This window comes from Lathamus discolor, chromosome 13 (genome assembly GCF_037157495.1).
Source record: "Lathamus discolor isolate bLatDis1 chromosome 13, bLatDis1.hap1, whole genome shotgun sequence".
Lineage (NCBI taxonomy): Eukaryota > Metazoa > Chordata > Aves > Psittaciformes > Psittacidae > Lathamus > Lathamus discolor.
In genome coordinates this window covers 7,103,881-7,123,991 of record NC_088896.1, presented here as the reverse complement: position 1 = coordinate 7,123,991, position 20,111 = coordinate 7,103,881, and the positions used below count along the sequence as shown (strand labels likewise).

The window sequence follows — 20,111 nt, the reverse complement described above, 5'->3', positions numbered from 1 at the left end:
TTTATTTCTGTTGCAGTACAATTAACTGCTCCTTTTCAATGAAACTTTATTTTCGTATGGCCATTTTGCATTCAACTTTTTGGTTCAGGACTTGGGAAGATGAGAACTCAAGGGATGATTTTATTAGACAATTTTCAATTCAGTTGCATGTTACAGCAAAATTATAGTTGTGTATTAGAAATACCGTATCTTGGCACTTTGAGTTTACTATTCCTCATCACAGATAACACCATAATGAAAACTACTATGGGTGAATTTCTAGAGAAAGAAATATACCTTCCTCTTTCCTTTCAACAATGAATAACCAGAAATGTATCTGATCTTTCCCAGAACAACTCTTTAGACTCAGAGTCACTCCAACAAATAACCAGTCTAAATATCAGATATACCAGAGCTGAAAAGCATGTCATACTTGTGTAGCAGAAGCAGATGCTAGTGTTAGATAATCAGCTGGAAAGATGGGCTAGTCTTCAAGAAAAACAACAGTAATTCAATGAGAAAACAGCTTTTTTGTTGAAACCAAACTGATCATGACAACCACAAAACACTCATAATTGCTTAATAATCTTCATGTCTAACCGAAGTGATTATTTAGCAATATTCAAAATCTCATTTGGGATGAGCCTTCACACTTATTTCACATCACCTTCACATCTACTTCACATCACCTAACCCTAACACTTATTTTCCTTTATTTACAAAGGGATGGGGTAGAGTTCGTTCAGACACGAAGCAGCTTCCATGGAATGTGTTTTTTTCAACCTGAGAATAAACCTACTACAAAGAAATGTATCTTGGAACTGAATTTTCATTCTCAGTGACCACATAAGGAAATGGCAGCTCTAGAGAACATCTAGCATTCCCTGGTCACTGCAGCACTCACCATCGTTCTCCTTTAAAAGGAAAATCTATGGAGTTATTGTGGATCATTTCTGACCATTTAACAACCAACCATCATAGCCTTGTACACATATGCAAGGCAGATCCTACCACAGATGGCTGTGTTTGTAATAAACAGCTGCTGATATTTATGAAGAAACCTCCAATCCATTATATCGCTGTGGTGACAAGGGTTTGTTGTCTTCTCTTTTCAGAACAAAAGGCAGTGGACATCTTCATGTGAGTTCCTTTAGAGTAAATGCATGGAATTCAAGGGAATGATTCTGTTCACACACTGTCCTCACCCAACACCAAAATGTCATCTCTGAAACACCCCTAAAGGCCTTATTTTCCAGCTTAGAAAATGTGGGGTTTGCTGGCATTACCTAGAAAGGGACTTCAGGTTGGGTGTATTAATATAAATGATGTAGATGGTTTAATCTGAACAGGATGTAACTAGCTCTAAAATGGCTGAAGTCCCCCCAAAATATAACAAAGCATACATTTTGATCAAAGATGTTGAACACATCGCTTAAAAACATGACTTGTTACCTCAAGCACCAACAAAAAACCAAAACCATCTTGTACCATGTATATCACAGCAGCCACATGTTGTACACCACATTAAGTAGCAGCAGCTGATCCCATTATGGAAGAGAAGAGGGTCCAAGCCAGGCGGTTTGCTAAGCTCAACATCTGCCCAAATATCTTCTTTTTGATTAAAATACCCTGTAGTCTAAGCTAACCCTGATGTGTTTTTAAAAAAATAAGTTAAAAGGTTCCTTTAAAGTTACAGCTGTTGATGTCTAAATCTCTCCTTTCCTGATGACACTACGATATCTACGAGAAGGATTTCCATGCTCTCAGTGTAAAGAACTGGTGTTTCAATTAAGGCTTCTAAATCTTATGTCTCCAGAAAGTTCCAATCTCTGCCACTAATATCTTTTTCTTTACATTGAAAGCACGATCAGTCTGACCTTCAATCTTCTTTGTTTCTGCACTTATCTCCTTTTTCTCCTTCTGATTCTGTATATATTCCTTTCCAGAACAGTTGATGTCCTCAATTTCCCCCACAGATTTGATGCCCATGACCTTTCTACTGTTATGGTTTGAGCCTCGTTGGATGAAACCTTTATTTTCTGGCCCAAAATCTGGAGGCTTAAGAGTAGCGTTCCCCAGTTGGTTTACAGGTAAACATTTACTCAGTTTTGTTTGTTTTCAAAGAGTGGGTCATGTAATTTCTGAGAAGCAGAGTCTAGCCATTAATTTCATACTGCTGAATTACAATCACTTTTTCATTATAGGAACAAATACAAGCACCACAAAAGCATAAAGGCACTTAGGGAGTAAATGTGGGGGGGAAATCACTAAAGATGATTTCTATTACCTCTTTTAAACTCACAAACATGCTGTGGGACATGCTTTTCAACTTGCTTTTCTAAAGGAGGGTTAAGTTCTCAGGAATTAAGCAGCAGCTAATTATGTTGCCTTAATTCAGCAGCTACAATTCCTGTCAGACTTAATGAATGCTAAAAATGAGTGCTTTAATCCAACTAGTTTGGATATTTCAATGAGTTAGGAAGAAAACCAAACATATCAAATACTATAATCCTACTCACCAAGCAGATCAGCTGAATAGCAATGGCCCATTTAGCCATTTAACCTGTAGGGTATTTTACACATTGTAGTAATACTTTTACTATAGGTAAAGGGAATATCATGTCCTACCAAACCAATTGTAATGGTGTTTACATTAGCAAATAATAATTATTAAGTATTAATACCTGAACAATATCAGTTATAAGTAAGATATGAGTCCTGGATATTAATTTTCACATTCTGAATGCAGTGTCTCATGTGACTAAAGGATCTGAAACGGGCCATAACTTCAATGTATTTTTTTATTAGTACAGTAAGTCTGACTGTGATATACAGAAGTTATGCATGAGATATCAGTAAGCATACAGGGTACTACAACACAATTAATACTGAAGCCAACATTTTTTGGTCACTGAAGGATTCAGTAAGTACAGCTGCAAAAGTGAATCAAAAGGTGTTGTAGCAAAACTGACACCTTAAAAGCATATTTTAAAAGCACTAAAGTATTGCTACAAATGATTACTGGAGAAAATAAAACAGTTTGCAAGGCCATGGTTGTTCTCTTCATGGGGAAGATGATGAAAGAGAAGAGTTTAAGGTGTCCACACACCCTTTTAGAATCACTCTTTAAGAAGTGAAATAATGACGTGGCCTCAGAGTAAGCCAGCAGATGAGCCATAAAAGTCATGACCAATGTGCTGCTGGCTAAAACAGCTCATTTATCCCCAGATCCTCTCCTTCAAAACAGAACGTGGCAAACACTTTGCAGAAAGAAATGCCCACGCTAGAGAAATACAAACCTGCCTGTTCTAAACACTGAGAAATTTAAGCACAGAATCTCATGACCTGCTCACCCTTCAATCTCCAGTTTAAATCCTGCACTCTATATCATTAAAACTTAGCACATAGAATCTATACATACACATCTTTAATGAGCTATAATCTAAAATGTAAAATCACTGTGCATGCAAGGCAACGTGCCCCTGGAAAGCATTAATTGCCATTCAAATGTCAGGGGTATGTGCGCTGCATTGCTGTTTAATTTTGGATTTAAACTGAAAGATTTTTCCAGCTTTCCCTGAAGTCGCAGCTTCAGCAATTATGAACAGTAAAAATAATGCTTCTTTCTAAATCTTCATAAGCATTGACCAGATCCCAGTTTTACTGAAGCCCTTATATTCAGCTTGATGCAAAGAGTATAAAACACACATTTTGGTCAAACATTTACAGTGTCTAATCACAAATCTTTATTGCAAGAACAATGGCAAAGGCAGATTCACAGAAGATTCAGTCAACTATATGGAATACTGGAGGCGCGGTGGCTATGGCTAATTTAACCAAGATTTCAACTCTGAATAATCAAAAGGCTGCTCCCAAAACCTGGTGTTTGTGCTTGTCTGCTGTCACAAAAATGCTTAAAAAAAAATGGTAAATCCTGAGTGTGGATGAGCTTAGGTTACACTAAGGCTGCATTTTCATTTGCCAGAATTCCAGATGAGTATAATTCATTCCAGCATGTCTGGGAACTCAGAACAGCAACAGAAAAAATGTGCATATAGAAGAATAGGGTGGCTGCTGAATTACAAGCACAGATGATAGACAATTAAGATAAAAGCATTAAAAAAAGACATCCACAAGCCTGAATCTTGTCTTCACTTATTGACTGTGTCAGTCTCTTTCTGAACCACTAAATTACCAAACCAGGTTTTTATTCACAGTATAGCAAAGACCTTGGCATAAGATCATTCAAGAGCTTGTTACTGGACTTCCAGGTATGTTACTTTCAAGTCACTGTTCAGCTCATCATCTAATTCAGTATTCAGAAGGGCAGCACCACTTATTTGCATTCAGCAAGGATGGCTTTTCAAGTCTGGTATCCAAATCCACTGCTCAGGTTAAAGCCATGGCAAATAATCCCAAAACAAGTAAGAGATGTCAAGTTACATCTTCACCACGGCTGACGGTTTGTTTTCAGGTTGGAGTTTTCATTTGTTGTTTACCCTTTCAGGAAGAAAAAAAAACCATATAGATTTGAATAAATCCACTTTGTGCTAGAGAAAACCTTTCATTATTCTCTTTCAATTAAAAAGAAAACCAGCAGGATTGTGAGGTAAGAGAAGAGCTGGGGAATTCCTATGGAGCAAGAAGTAAGTTCACAAATGCAGCTTTGTTCATTGTTCCCTCCCTGCAGGCACCTGATGTTGGTGTTTGTAATTATACAGCAAGCAGCAGCAGCACAAAACATTTAATTATATTTCTGAAACGTTTATTTCCATACCCCCTGCTTTCCTCAAGTGCTAGATATAATCACCCTGCTGGACTCCAGCCTGCTATAAATCTCTTGCTCAACATGGTTTATCCCTTCATTTATATCAGCCAGAAACCCCCAGTAAAGCTGGCAGTACCAAGCAACCCCCAGCAGCTACTTTATGCCCCCCTGCATACACTGAGGCGTGCACCCAGGTAATGTGAAATACCAAACATCCTGCTGCATGCACAGTGCCACACAGAGCTTCCCTAGTGCTTGCTCAGATTAGAGCTGAGCACCTTCACTTTTCGCAGTATGAAACATCAGATTTCTTTCATGAGCACAAAACCCCCCTTTTTGGTTTGGTTGGGTTTTAAGGGTTCAGAGCCTATGCAGTACAAGAACCTGCAGTCCTCATTTCTTTGAATTAAAACAGGGGAGGTCACCCCCTCAAGGTTTCCACTGAAGATAAAACCTTCACTTAGTTGCAACTAAAATGTAAATGCTTATCAGTTACTTAAAGGAGAATGTAAAAGGAAAAATACACAGCACTTCTTTCAAATACTTGAAACTCTGGGAAACAAAACCCTCTCTTCTTTCATAGAATGTTTTGATAAGTAGTGACCTAAGAGACATAAGGTGGCTGCTGTTGTTTATACAGATCCCAAAACATCTACTGTGTAAACCGTAAGTGTCAATGTTTTCCTCCTGCAGGCAAAACTGAATCTTATTTGGTGATAGCTTCAACAATTCCAAATTTTGTAAGAGCCAATAGTAATCATAATTTCATTCAGCATAGCAGGGACTTAAAAACCCCTCTTTCACTAAAAACATTCAGCTATGCCCTTGAATTAATATGCCCAATGCATATGTCATCACTTTGTTGCCTGCATCATGGTATTTGACCATATTTATATATATGAACAACAAGTGAATCCCTGAGCAAGTGTTCTCAGAAATTTAAATCTCACGTGGGGCATCACTTCACATCCACTGATTTTATAGCACTCAGACTGGCCAGAGAAGTCTAACCTAAGCCATCCCGAGTGGAAAATATATGTATCTAGTATTCAAAAAAAGTAAATGTGGGAGATACGCTGATTTGTACTGTGCAATATAACTTCATTTGCTATCTCAGAAGGGAATCCTTCACAGTAAGAAATAGCTACTTAACAAGAATGGAAAGCTTTTGGTCCCCAACCAAAAAGGCAAACGGCTCACTGACATATATAAACACTAACCACTGTAAATTTTACTTCTGAACCCAGTTCATCTCAGCATTGAAATCCTGTTTCACTTGACACTCAGACAGAATGTGTTGTAAAGGGTTCTCAAACACCAGAGTATTGGCGAATTAAGTCTCAACAGTCTGCAACATCCTTAAGATATGTTCTTACTATGAGGAGATTTGATATTGGCTTTAGCATTCACAAAACATCCATGTATATAACACATTGTATTATCTAAACAGAAATACCAGTAACTATAGCAATTGACTGTATCAAGTTTTCTCTGGTTTGCTGCAAGGTAACAATGGCTTAGTACATATTTATCTGACACTGAGCTCTTCCAAAAGCTAACGAAGTATCTTTTGCACTAACTTTTATACCATCTTTGTTATACATAGTTATTTATACAAGTGTGATAGCACCCAGAATCACAGGAGAATAACGAAAGCTTGAGTGTGCTATGGTCTATATAATGTTTCTTCTGGCAGTACAAGACCAGCCTTCATGCAGTATGTGATATTAAAGCCCATGGTGCACCTTAAATGAGTGGAGAGTACAAGGAGGGCAACACACCAGTCGGCATAAATTACCTTACAAAGCGGGTGGTGAACGGTGCCTGCATCTGCCTCAATGCTGCCACGTGAGACTCCATAAACATATGACATCCCAACTAAATAAACCTAGATATTTCCTATGACATTTTTCCGTTTCTAAATACACAACATGATCGCTTTCTAGAAATTAAATCTCACAAACCTGCAGCTGTAACTGTTTGCTAGGATTTTTGATAGCCATCTGGCTTCAAACCAGTGGTATCGGTACAGACAACTGATTGTCAAACTATTGTCTGTAATCATCATTTAAGGAACGTATGCTTATACATCTCCAGTTCATCCTGAACAACCAGAGGTTATATTTAGCACACACAGAAAAAGAGACATGAGCTGCAACATAACCCCACAAACACCACATGAATTTGATAGCACAGTAGCAATGTATTCAAGTGAACGATTGCACTGCTACAATCTGAACAGGTCCCACAAAAATACCCAGCTGCATTCATGCTTGATAAGTTATCTGCAGCATTTCTAAATCAGCATGCTTAGTGTTGTTTATGAGCAAAACCAGTACAACAAGACAATAAACTTACACAAATCTCCATACTTTAACAAGGAAATTAATTTATAAAGTAGTTTATACAGCAAGGGAAGTAAAAATATATTGGTGCAAAGAGGAATTTAAATGTTTAGGAATAATTCAAAGTCTCGTTTTCTACTGCATGCAATAATAATTTTCAGAGATGCTGTTTTACAAAGAACATGCAAATTAGATTTCAATGTAAGCATTGATTTGGTAGTTCAAGATACTGAAGTTTTCTTACCACAGGAAAAATGCTTTAAGGAAGGAGGAACTGATCAGTGCCAGCCATCAGGGTATCATTTTAGAGCTCTCTATAGCTCTATGCATACAGCACCTTTAGTTTCTTTTTTTTCCATCTCCATTTTTATCACTTAGATCTTTTTCACTCTGCTCTTGCATACAGATATTACTGTAGCTACAGGAAAGACCTGGTCCATTACAGCTTCTCCTGTTTCAATACAGTGGTTTTGAAAACACCTTAAACTGCATAAGCCAACAGTTAGAAGCAGCTTTTAACTTTGATCACAGCCTTTTTCCAGCTACCCCCTCCCCAGACTGCTCAGTCTTGCTTCAGACCCTAGCCTCTGGAGAAGCATTTATGAGACTTGTGAGCTAGGTCAGGAAATCAAATTAAAAAACATCCATTAAGTATATATATTTGGGTTTACCCTGCTCCCTGAGTAAATGCCTCTACAGGATGGGCAAAGCTAGCACAGCAAACAGCAGAAGTGCAGCTTTCAGTACCTTGCAGCATTAGTGAGACTACAGCTTTACTAATTTGACAGAAACAGTACACACACTCATTTGTTCAATTATGATGGCTGTGTGATGGGATTAAATGGAGCAAAGTACTCATTTTAGACTGCTGCTAAGTGTTTAGTTCTTCCTCAGGTATTCACACTGAAATAACAGCAGAGTTTGCATTGACACAGGCAGACAAAGTAAGAAAGGCTAAGCAATGTGACCTAAATAAGATATAAGATGCTTAGGACCTGTAAGGAATCCCCAGTGATAGAATCTTGTAGATCAGCAAATGCTAGGAAAAGGCAGGAAAAAACTATTAAGTCCCAATCTATTATACTCTTGAGAGTGTCATTACATTTCCCTCAGCAAATGCTAAAGATGCTTCAGGTGCAGTTTCAGGAGCATTTTAAATGCTTCTTGGCACCCTTATTCCGGTGCTGAAACAAACTGAAGTGACAGCATATTGAAATATTACATGATTGTGCCTTGACCCCTTTCCCTGCTAATCAGAGATCACTGGGAAGCTGGGCTACATCCAGGCTGTACTGGGGGAGGGTGGAGAGGGTATAAGACAAACTTAGATACAAACAAAAATCAAGAGACTTCTTAGAAAGCATCAAAACCTCTGAAGAATATCCCATTTTGCAAGTTTCCCAATACTGCTGAGCTCAGAAGATCACTGCATCAAGTACCTGGGCTTGGTGCACTGGGGAACATCCATCTTTTCGATGGGGACAATGCCATACAGCTGTATCACAGCAGGGTCATGAGCTTTTATTAACGTCTGTCAGGTGCTTTCAGCTTCTCAAATCAAAGACTTGTAAGTGCCAAGTCACCTACAGACACAAAGTTGCTTATTTTCTTCTTGTCTTTACTACAAGAAGTCACAACCTTTTGTAGCATTTCAAAGCAGCACCTAAGACAGAACCACATCTTTTCCAGCGGACATTTAGTCCCTGCTGTGCAGTTAAAGGTCTTTCCCTGCAATTATAAGTTTCTTCCTGCACTTCAAATAGCTCTGTATTTAAGCTCTCCGTCCATTCTTTCATTCACCCACAGCATACACCTAGTAATAGAATGACAACAGAGAAGTATGTGCTGAACATGTTTAGGTTACAGACTAACAAGCTTACTTTGCCACTATATTCAGCCTGTTTTAAGAGATAATTAGTTAAGCACGTAACTGGGTGCACAGCTGAAGGATAAAGACATGAGGAGTCACAGCAGGGCTGGAACAATTTTCCCAGTTACAGATGCAGAAAGATTTATAATGTTCTTAGACTCCAATTGTCTTCCAACCCCACCAATTTCAGAAGAGCTTCTAAACCCTTGAAAGCATGATGTTGTCTAAAATATTAACTGCTCAAATGGCTCTTTCTTCCACCATATATTAGAATTACAGCAGTATTATTAGTGCCCTCTTAGAAAGCCTTTGTAATATTTAAGAGCCAGATGAGGGGTTTTGGGAAGGGACTGCAGTTTTCAATGCAGACTCTGAATATGTGTTTAGAATTGACTAGTGCCATTTTCTCCCTTTTTTGCTCTGTGGTCTCATTTGTTTTAGGTAATTATGTTTAAAGCACACACAATCAGAACTTCATAAAGCTCCCTGCTCACAAGATATATCAGGTATAGGCAGTTCATTATGACCATGCATATCACCTTTAGAGTTCATAGAGAAAGAGATTAATTTTATCACTTCATTCCCCACCATTTTCTTCCACCCCCCACAAAGGCACACATATTTTCCATGGCAGAGATTCTGTCAGATGCACCTGCATTACCGGCAGCAGCACTGAAGAGGTCTTCATTCTGCAGTGTAGAGCCAGTAGATAAATCTTGTACAAGTAGCATAACTGGAGACAGTGTTATGCAGCACAACACCTCTGTTCTGTTTGCTTCATGACCTGAACTGTTTCTCTTCTTATTCAAAATTCTTACCAAGATATCAACAGCATAAGCTCTCTATCTGCATCACTTGTATCCCTGAGCATCTTTTTGACTGAATGTCTGAAATGATGCACTAGAAATACACTGAAAAACAATATGGTTAACATGCAATGATTTACAGAAGAACTAGGGTAAAATTCTCATTTAGTTTTACATTAAGTTCTTTGTTATGTTAATCCTGTTTACAGAGTGTTTCCTGATTACTTTAGTGTATATTTCACTTCAATAAATAGGACTTCTAGGGCACAGGGTGCTTTACCCTTCTCTTGCTGTCCATCGTACTCAACCTGTGAAGTGTACCCCAGAAGACTCAGTATGTGTCATCACAAAAATGGTATACACACTAAAGAATTGGAGTAAATGCATTTTTCATTAAAGATAATGGCTTTTAAATCCAGTGGGTGTTAGATCAGACTGTAACTGTAAAGCATGGGAATCAAAGTTCATGAAAATACAGATTCAACTAACCAACACAGAGCCACAAAGCTAACCACTTGAGAATTCCAACTCATAAAATCCTTATTTGCTGAAAAGTTGGTATTATTTATGCATTCAAGTCACCAAGACTGAAGAGCATAAATTATTCCACCACATATTGGCAGTAAATTTACACTTACTCAACTGGCTTCAGATCTGATTGTTTCAGGTGGAAAAATAGGAAAATCTTTGATGTTTGACTAAATCTTACTTTTTTGCCATCTGTTCTCAAGCAATTTGCCAACAGAAAGATGCCAAAATTCATTTGATAATTGTCAGGAGTTGCTCACTCTCTTATTGATTGTGCATGACCATAACACAGAAGCAGCTCATGACCTGCCTGGATTACAACTGACAAATAACCAGACTCACACGTATAATTTACAGAAGTAGTCAAGCGGATAAAATAAATAGAGAGCAGCAACAATGCCAGCCCTCCCACGTCCTCAAATAAATAAGCTAAAGTTGCATTCTTGCAGTGGAGCAAACTGAGAATTTACCTCTTCACAAAACAAGGAAATACGCCAGCAAAGTTACTGACTTGCTTCTGTGAATAAGGAACCGGGGCCATGAATAAAACCTGAACAATCTGAACCACTAAGCAAAAGCCACTTGCTAAGCTCCTCACTGAACTGAATTTAATACTCAGCTTGGCTTCCTTTTTGTGATATAATGTTTCCTTTCATTCACAAATTCAAGCGAGTGTCATTCATGCTGGCTCTGCCAGCAGGTCCAACAGGAAAAAAAACCCAAATAGATGACTGCACACTAAACAACTCTATGTAAGATATGTAGATTATATGTAAAACTCCTAGAAATATATAAAATGGGAATGCAGTCAATGGGGATGCAGTGCACTTGTTGAAAGTTTTCCTCATCAAAACTATTCAAAATATAAAGATGGAAAATAAAAGCATTTCCCAATGTAAAAATATTTCAATTAAAGTGGATTGTGCTCTTTACTGTGAAGGAATCGGAATCCTAAGAAAACACCCAAATACCAGAAAGGAATTCAGCTGTTCCCAAGACCATCACAACAGAGATTCCATTTTTAGGTTTTGCCAGCTGGCTTATACACTACGTAATCTTCTAAGCTGTTACAGCATTTCTAATGGCTCAACATTCTTAAAATCAAATTACAACAATTATAATAGGGACTTGAATTATAATTTAGCTGTAGAACAAAATGTTACCAAAAACTGGATACACAAGACATTTTAGATTTATAGTCTCAGGAAAAAATTCTCACTCATTTCAACTGAAGTTTTGGTCAGCAAGCAACATGAAAAACAGCCACAGAGTTTAGATTAACCTTTCTCTATTCGTAAGGCTGCCAAAATTCATAATACATTTACTCAATGAAGAAGTCTGAGCACAAGCACACCTTTCCCTCCCCACAAAAGAGACAGATTTAACTACAGCTCCAGAAATTGACAAAGTAAGCTTGAAAAATAATGACTACTGGTGGTAATTGCCTCCAAAGTTCTAGGCAGAGACTTAATTCAAAGTTGTTTGGAGCATCCTTAATTGCAAATAATACTTTCCAAAATAAGGGTGAATTAAAATGGTCGTTTATTCATTCAGGTGAGGATTTCTCCTCTCTTTAACATTCTCGTCAGTTTAACAACCGTGAACAAATTATAGACAGGGCAGAGGACAAGTAGTGCAACACCCAAATGGAACTAACTTCAAGATACTTGTCATTTTACTTGCAAGTGGTAGCAATACCAGCACTCTTCCACGCTGCTAAGAAGTCGGAAAGCATCTTCTTTAAGCTCCTTAAGAAAAAAGCTTCTTAAGAGAGTAAGTTTTACTGAGTGCTGACAGTTTTTCCTAAACCCAGGAGATAAAGGCAGCACTCTTCAGCAGCGCCTCTCCAGCCCTTCTGGCTCAGCACTGACTAATTAAAAACAGGTACGTATTTGGTGAATCACCCTTTGGCTGCTCATGGCTCCTGCAAACTATTGTGAACAGCGGAATTCACCCACAGTCCTGCTTACCCTCTACGCATACACAAACAGATAATTACCCTTACTCTCACTGTGCATACAATATTAATGCACAGTACAGGTAGATTTTAAGGTAAAATAGACTGCCAGCCTAATAAAAGCTGTACTAGCAACAACCAAAATTTATCAAGAAAAGCACATTTTGAATATGTAAGTTTCTGAAGAGGAAAAATCTGGATGAAAACAGTGCTCCTTTGGGCATTATTTTACAGACTTGTTCAAGGTCTTGTCTACAGTTGACTACACATGACCACCACTGCATGACGTCAGATGCTGCAGCTATCAAAAGCATTACAGAGTCATTTAAAGCAGTTTGCTCATTTATGTTTATTATTATTCTATTTTTCATTTGAATATTGTAATGGCTGCAGAGAAAGCGAACAATTCCCATTGCAGCCCCAGCTGATTTACAGACAGAATTAACTCTTTTCATACAGGAATACTAGTAGCAATTACAGAAAAAAAAGGGGGGGAAAGAGCAACTGTATCACATGCTTTTGGTTAGGCTGGAAATCTGTTTCACCCAGAAATCCAAATTTCAGGATACAGAGATGAGGGCAGATGTGGACTGAAAAAAAACCTGTAAATGACAAAGCTTAATAATGTTACCTCTTTAGCAAGCACAACTGCTTGTTCTTGTCGATTGCTTAAGGCCCCAAAACACGTATTTAAGACTTGTGCCTAGTTTTAAGTGCTCTTTAAATTACTGAAGACACAGTTTGGGACTGGGTTCTCATAGGTAGCTCTTCCTTCATCAATCAGATCCTGTTGTGTTTGACAGCTATTGAATAGCACCATACAGTACTTCAAGTCTGAAGAATTAAATAAAATGTGCTGAGGTCAACACGATGATAACAACAAAGACCAGAGCACACAGAAATAAGCAAACCCTTCAATACAAAATGATCTATTATTTGGTTCTAAGTTCAAAATAAAAATAAGAGACAAAAAAAAAAAAAAAAAAGAAGTAGCAACCCTGGGGAATTATGGAAAACCCAAACTTTCACCCTTTCAATATTCTTCATTAAATGCTGTCCCCACCACATTGCCAGATGATGTACTGGATAATAAATCTCATTGGAAATGGACTAAAAAAACAACTTGTTTGTGCAGTTACGGAAACTACGTATTTTGGCAGTGTGTCATTTTACATCAAGGCATATAGCCAAAACACAGTAAATTTTAAGGTCTATTGTAGCTGTTTATAAAGAAAAACAGCTCAACATTAAGAATATGAAGAGTTTGCAGAAAGTATATAGTGAGGACATTTCCTCTTCTTCACCTCCGCAGAAACAATTCTGGCTTGGGAATAGAACCAAAAGAACACAACTGCCTCTTTAGGGGAGGGTGTTGTTAGGTGGTGTCACACTGTTGGGGGCTTTGTGGGTTGCTTTGAGGTGCGGGGTGTTCGTTTTGTCTTCGACAGTTACATTCAAGATTGAGAAATCAACTTTGAGGCAGCTGGGTCTTGCTCTATATTCAAGCACTGAAGCTGAATCACTGCACATATGTGTGTAATTACACATATATATCAGAAGGCATGTGTGTACATATGTACGTGTATATAAATATGTATGGAATTTCAGCACAGAACCATTCAACATACTATTCACAAGTACCAGGAAGCCAGAGAAGAGTCGCTGCTGTTCCTATCTGCATCCGTTGACCAACCTTCCCAAAAGTATTATTTCCCCTCATCTTTCTGTTTTCTTTTTAGACCTTATTCCTCCACAGGCAGTTTTTTTTACATACAGCTTTCAATTTGCTGGAAAATCTCAAAACAAACATATGCACAGCCTGCAAACTGAGAACAACCTCGGTGAAATGGAACAAGAACATGGTCTGGATGTACAGCCTGGTTTTAAAGTGACAAGGTCAGAATCATTTACAACAATGCTCTGTTTAATCATCCTCTCAAAGCACTTCATGTTTTGTTTAACTTACAGGAGGAAAAAAAAGTAATCCAAGCATAGAAAAAACCAAGTATGTTGTGTATTGGCTTAGCAAAAACTGAACAGGACTGCTCTCTAAACAGAAAACCTGACTTCAAGTCATTGAGCTGGACATAGAAACCAAAGATTTAGGAATTCTACCCATAAAAGTGGGTGACAGAAAACATGCGCTATAGTCAAGTGTTTCCTTTGGTAGCATTTGAGAATATAGGTGTCCCTTCAGCCCATTCAGTGCATCACTAAGATACATGTTTCTGGTGATCAGCCACTGTGTCTTAGGTGATGCCGCTTCCCAAGAATCACCTGAGCCTCATAAAATATCTTTTAGTTATTTTAGGTGTAATAATCCAGAATTCCATAGTAACAATCTGATTCAGAGGATCATTAGTCAGTTGCACGGTAGCATAAAGCTTATCAGAATGATCAATTACAGACAATGAATTCTTCCAATGCTTCCAGATTCTCAAAGTTTCACAGTTTCCAGATGGTTCATCAAGAACACAGACATCACAGATCTACTTAGACTTGTAGACAGCCTAAAACAAGCAGGGCAGTACAAGCAGAACTTGATAAAGAAAACCTACATCTTTCAACAGTCACTGATATTACTACTCCAGCATTTTAGAATTTCCATCAAAACCCCAGAAATCTGCAATCACATCTTACAGCACAAAGTTCACTAAATCAGTTTTGCACGCTGCTGTCATTTGTTTCAGTCGTTGTTCACCAAGCAAAGATGATAATTTCTTAGAATGGCACTTAATGATTTATTTCCATCAACTACACATTTGCCCATTTAAGAACAGAAGAACCTTTGAGGATGTGCATGGCTGCAGTGCGAAAAGACAACTTTCTTGTAACTTGGTAGGTGGCTTTGATTCACTTAATGGTATTTCTTCCCACTTGCCCAAGGAAAGGTGTTGTGTCTAGAGTCAGAGTTTACTCTGTATTTTCTCTAAAAATCAGAGAAACCACCCATCAAACACACAAAGGGGCAAGTCCTTTGAAGGTAACAGAAACCTGGTACAGTCACAGGCTCCAGCCATTTGCACAGCAGGGCTGAGAACAGACTGAAGACATCAGTGGCCAGGTGTCTGCCTACAGCACTTTCTTTCCTGGAGAAGAATTACAAGCCTGTGAGAAATGGGCTCTGTAACAAAAATACCAGCACAGCCCAGACTATAGCAGCCCTTGGATGTGCTACTTTAATGCAGGAAATTACCATGTGCAAAAAAAACAATGCACTGGGGAACCAGTACAGATGATAAGTGAAGCTTGGCATGAGGAGTAAGGCAGACACCCTTTTGGAGGAACCTACTTCACTGCCAGATTTATTGTGACATTGCACCAGTGTTCAGTTGACATTAATTATAGCCTTATCAGCTGCAGTATATTGTAATCATACCATGTTTCACCATGGTGACATCCTGACAATGTATCAATGATGCTGTGATGTCTGTCACATACTCTCTGTAACACCAGTGTAACTCAGGTCTTTTTGTAGAATGTTTAAATTGACTAATTCTGTCATTAGTAAGTCAAAGTCTTCACCCAGCACTTCCTTCATTTGCACAAGATAAACTTGTAATATAAAAGTGATTTTGACTACAAAGTCACCAGCAAAAGATTTAAATCAGTTGCCCCTGACTAGGCACGAAAAGCTGTCAGTCTTCATCAATTATATTTTACAGGTGAATGTCAAAGAAGCAAATCCGGCTGCTGGTTACATTAAGACAAATCAGATGCAGATCACACTTTTAAATGCACAAGATGTTGGCAAAATAATGACTCGCTATTAAATTGTATTGTTGATTTTAGTTACACAACATAACATGCAATATACTTAATATTTTAGTGATCTACATTTTGAAAGGTTTTTATTGTGCACAGAAGCTCCTGGGACCAGGGCAACTTTTCTTTGTAGCCTTTGGAAACTGTGACCAACGATACTGAACAAAAGCCTTCTCAAAACATTCCCCTTTTGAAACTGTAGCAAGACAAAGAGAGAAAAGGTTTTTTTAACAACAGATATCCCAACATCATATCTCACTTCTCTCAAACTAACTTAAATGTGGTCTCTTTTTAATTTACAGGAATGGCACAGACTCAATTACTCAATCATGCAGGAGGAATTCGGCTTGTTGTCAGGATTTATTTTTCACTTCAGAGCTAATTTAGGTAATTGTCATCTGGATTTGCCTGCTCTAAGACTGAGCAGCCTTATATCAAAGAATGAATAAGTGCATGTTCACTGCTGGTAGTATGGGACCCTCACTGCTGTTTGCTCTGAACCACTCAGGATAGGTGTCTGAGGAATCCAGTGGAACACATTGGGAATGGAATATTCACAGCATCAGCTATTAAGAAATGCCTTTCTTTCTATACATGGCCCTGGCACACAGTTGGGTACCTCTACAGGGCAGCTCAATACTTCAGCTTCTCCAGCACAGAGACAGGCAACACATTATCTGCCCCAAAACCTACTTCCACTTTTACACTAGAGGGTGTACATGGTGTTTGTCTGTAACATATGAACCCAACCTGTGAGCAATTCAGACAGAGGTACAATAATTATCATCATTCTTCTCTTATACATACCTAAGTATACCCAGTCATCTCTGTAGATGTATGCACAGAGCTCCTAGATTTACATGTGACTGTATGACTGAATTACGCTACTACGGAATCTCAAAATCACAAGGTTTCTTGAAGTTGTCCTCAGAGATGAATTTCAGATTATTTCTCACCACACTGGTCTGGTAGAACAGTTCCTCAGGATTACAACTCACACGTGAGAAATTCTTATCCCACACCCAGGAGTTCTTTGCTGTTTGCTTCAGTAGAAGGCACAACTTCACAGTTGTAAAGAAGGATGCTGTTCTCCAAAACTTCCTAAACCCATTTTCTTGCTGTTTATCTAGTTGTTTATACCTTCCTCAGTGATTTGCTGACTTCACTCCCCAACATTTGGGTTATTCAGTGTATTTCTGTTTCAAGGAAACCACACATTTCCTTGACATCATATGTTTTGAGATACAGTATGTTTAAAACCAAAATGATAAAGTTCAAAACAATGAAATCAGAAATTGAAAGGCTACCATATTGAAAAGCAATGGAAAGCATCCCTGCCATTCAGAACAAGATGTTGAATGAATATTTGAATAATGGGGAAGCTGGGATACCATCATAGATTTTCCTGTTAATGAGAAAAATCTGTCTTGAACTGCCCCTCAGATGATCCCATTCTTATAGAAGGGGTGAGCCAACCAACCAGCCAACCATGTATCAGCTATTCAGGCTATCCTATTTTTAGGAAAATAGCATTTCATTTCTTTGGACAAAGCACTTTATAATTCATGCTCTTAATGAAAAATTTATGTTTCCTTAATAGAGGAAATCCTTAACTGCTTCAAGACTTAAATGAAAATCAGTCCTTGTTACATACATTTAAATGTGGAAGATGATGAACTACAGAAGTTTGAAATTTATAGACACACAAATAACAACAACAAAAAAGGATGCCATTTGTTCATTTCATGCAGCCAAACTGAAACAAACATTACATGAAGACACAACAGGAAATTGCTCTAAGGAAAGCCATGCAACGAAGTCCACAAGACCCCTAAGCAGTGGGCAGGATTTGTCTGTTAAAGCTTTACTCAAGTCATTTATAACAAGACTGATTAACATTGCCTCTTTGAATATAAATATAGATAAAGATCTGAGCAGAGCGATACAGTGCCAATTTCAGAAATCCTTGCCAGCTGGATTTTGCCAGAATAAGTACTGAAGGACTCATTTCCTGGGAAACCAATTTATGAAAAGCATAAAACCTTTCATATTCTAAACAAATATTAAAATGAAGCAGGAATTTAATGACTTGTTAATTATTGTCCTGAAGGTTTATTTCTGTTTTGAAGATTACAAATCATAAACAAAGAACTGAAAAGAATTAATCTGAGAGCTATTGGTGCAAACACATCATAGTTTGCATTAAACAATAGAGAAACTATAAACAACACAGCTAGCATCTGCTAGTATATATATGTGTGTGTGTGTGCGTGTGTACTTTTGACAGATAGATACGACACACCAAATTGTTTTAGCAGCAACAGAATAACCTTCTCTTGGTTGGATCTTCCATTCATTGAAGTAAATAACTAAATCCCCATTGACTTCAGTTGTGCAGCATCAGGGATTTACAAACTATTATAACTCATTTCTAGATGCACTGTTCACCACATGCATTAAAGACAGTTTAAAAGCAAGAAAAATAAAGAAAAAAAAATCAAACTACTAATCTGTTCGGTGGGAACACATTTCAAAGAAGAACTGGAAGAGCCCTATCTGTTTTCACAGCTGTAAGCTGCTGGGGAAGCCCCAGCATGTTTTGTCCTTAGCATCTCAACTCAGCTGCAAAAGGATTTATTTTGGAACATGCCACTGCAAAAGCAGTTAATTAAGAGGGTTCTGGTGAGGCATTTGGCAACTGGATTAGAAAAATGCAATCAGAATATAATGCTATAATGAAAAATGGGTTTCTCCATAAAACACACAACATGCCCATGATACACAGACATACATACATAGCAGATGTCCATGATTCCTAAACTTTCACCAAAAGTCTTTACATGTTTTCCCTTTTCTGTCATCCTATGACTGTTACCTTTCATGCACATTTTCCCTTTTACATCTTCATTTTTGAGTCAGCTATGCAAGATGGTGTACTGTCCTGTTTGCAGTATTCTATTAAAATCCATATGCAATAACAGCAGCAAAGGTGGGCAAAGTGTTACTCCACAGTAGCATTTAGACCAGTGCATAGGGTTTAAAGTCAATGCTTTCACTAACATCCTCTTGAATAGCAATTGGTTGTCATATATTTCTAAAAATCAAATCACAGCTTCCATCACATCTTGAGTTTAAAAAGGATGCAGCAGAGAAGTAAAGAAAATTTATGCTGTGATTTATGTGATAATGGCAGTGATTGACAAGAATCTGAGAAACAAGAAGAAAGCTTTGGAAGTTTATAAGGCACTGACATTTACAGGCAAGGAGGACTGTCACAATTGTCAGGACTTCAATAAATATGTTAACATTCTGACTTCTGCAATAATGAGATCTCTTCTGCTTTCTGATATTTTGTTAGCAGAAGTCCATTATCTGTCCTTCCCAGCCCAGCATACAATGAGCACTCACAATGAGTCACCTTTTTAAAGGTGATCAAAAATTATCTGATATTTAAGGCTTTAGTTTAAGGTGGGCTGAGCACCAGAAATGTTTATTGAGGTAAAGGGAAACCTCAAAAGATTCAGAGCTTCAGTCCTGCCCCACTCTTCACACAAGCATATGTCCTCTGACAGATCAGCAGGAATTACAAAGGTAAAGCAAAATTTTCTTCTGCAAATCTAGGTTTGAATTTCCCCAAAGTTTGACCTATTATTTTTTTGTTATCCCTCAGTTATAATGAAAATCCAAGAATTAAATTAGAAGCTTACAAAATCCCTAAAGTAGTTATACTTTTTCAAGAACAAAGCAGGCGGAGCAGCACTCCAGAGGGTACTTTGCAGTTATAAACTGCTTTACGTACAGCAAAGATTAGCTTTACTCTTCTCTCTACCTTCATGCAAAACTGAGCCCTCTACATATTGATAACTAACTGAACAGTTGTCAGACACTGCAAGGTTATAAATGCAGAAAATAGTATACAAGTTTCTGCTCGTGGCCATGCACAAGAGAGACTACAAAGTAGATGAAGTGACAGAACACACATAGTCACAAGGAAGCTTTCAGTTTAACAGTGGGAGTATCTGAGGGAGAAAGGCTTCAAGTGGTTAAATGTGCGCCTTTTTAGAGCAAGATATGACTAAATCAGGATCTCAGT

General features: G+C 38.0%; 1 long non-coding RNA gene across 2 annotated transcripts in view; it reads right to left on the bottom strand.

Moving 5' to 3' along the window:
- The window catches only part of LOC136021316 (uncharacterized), a 72,445-nt gene that overhangs the window by 14,586 nt on the left and 37,748 nt on the right, over nt 1-20,111 (bottom strand). The window lies entirely within an intron of this gene.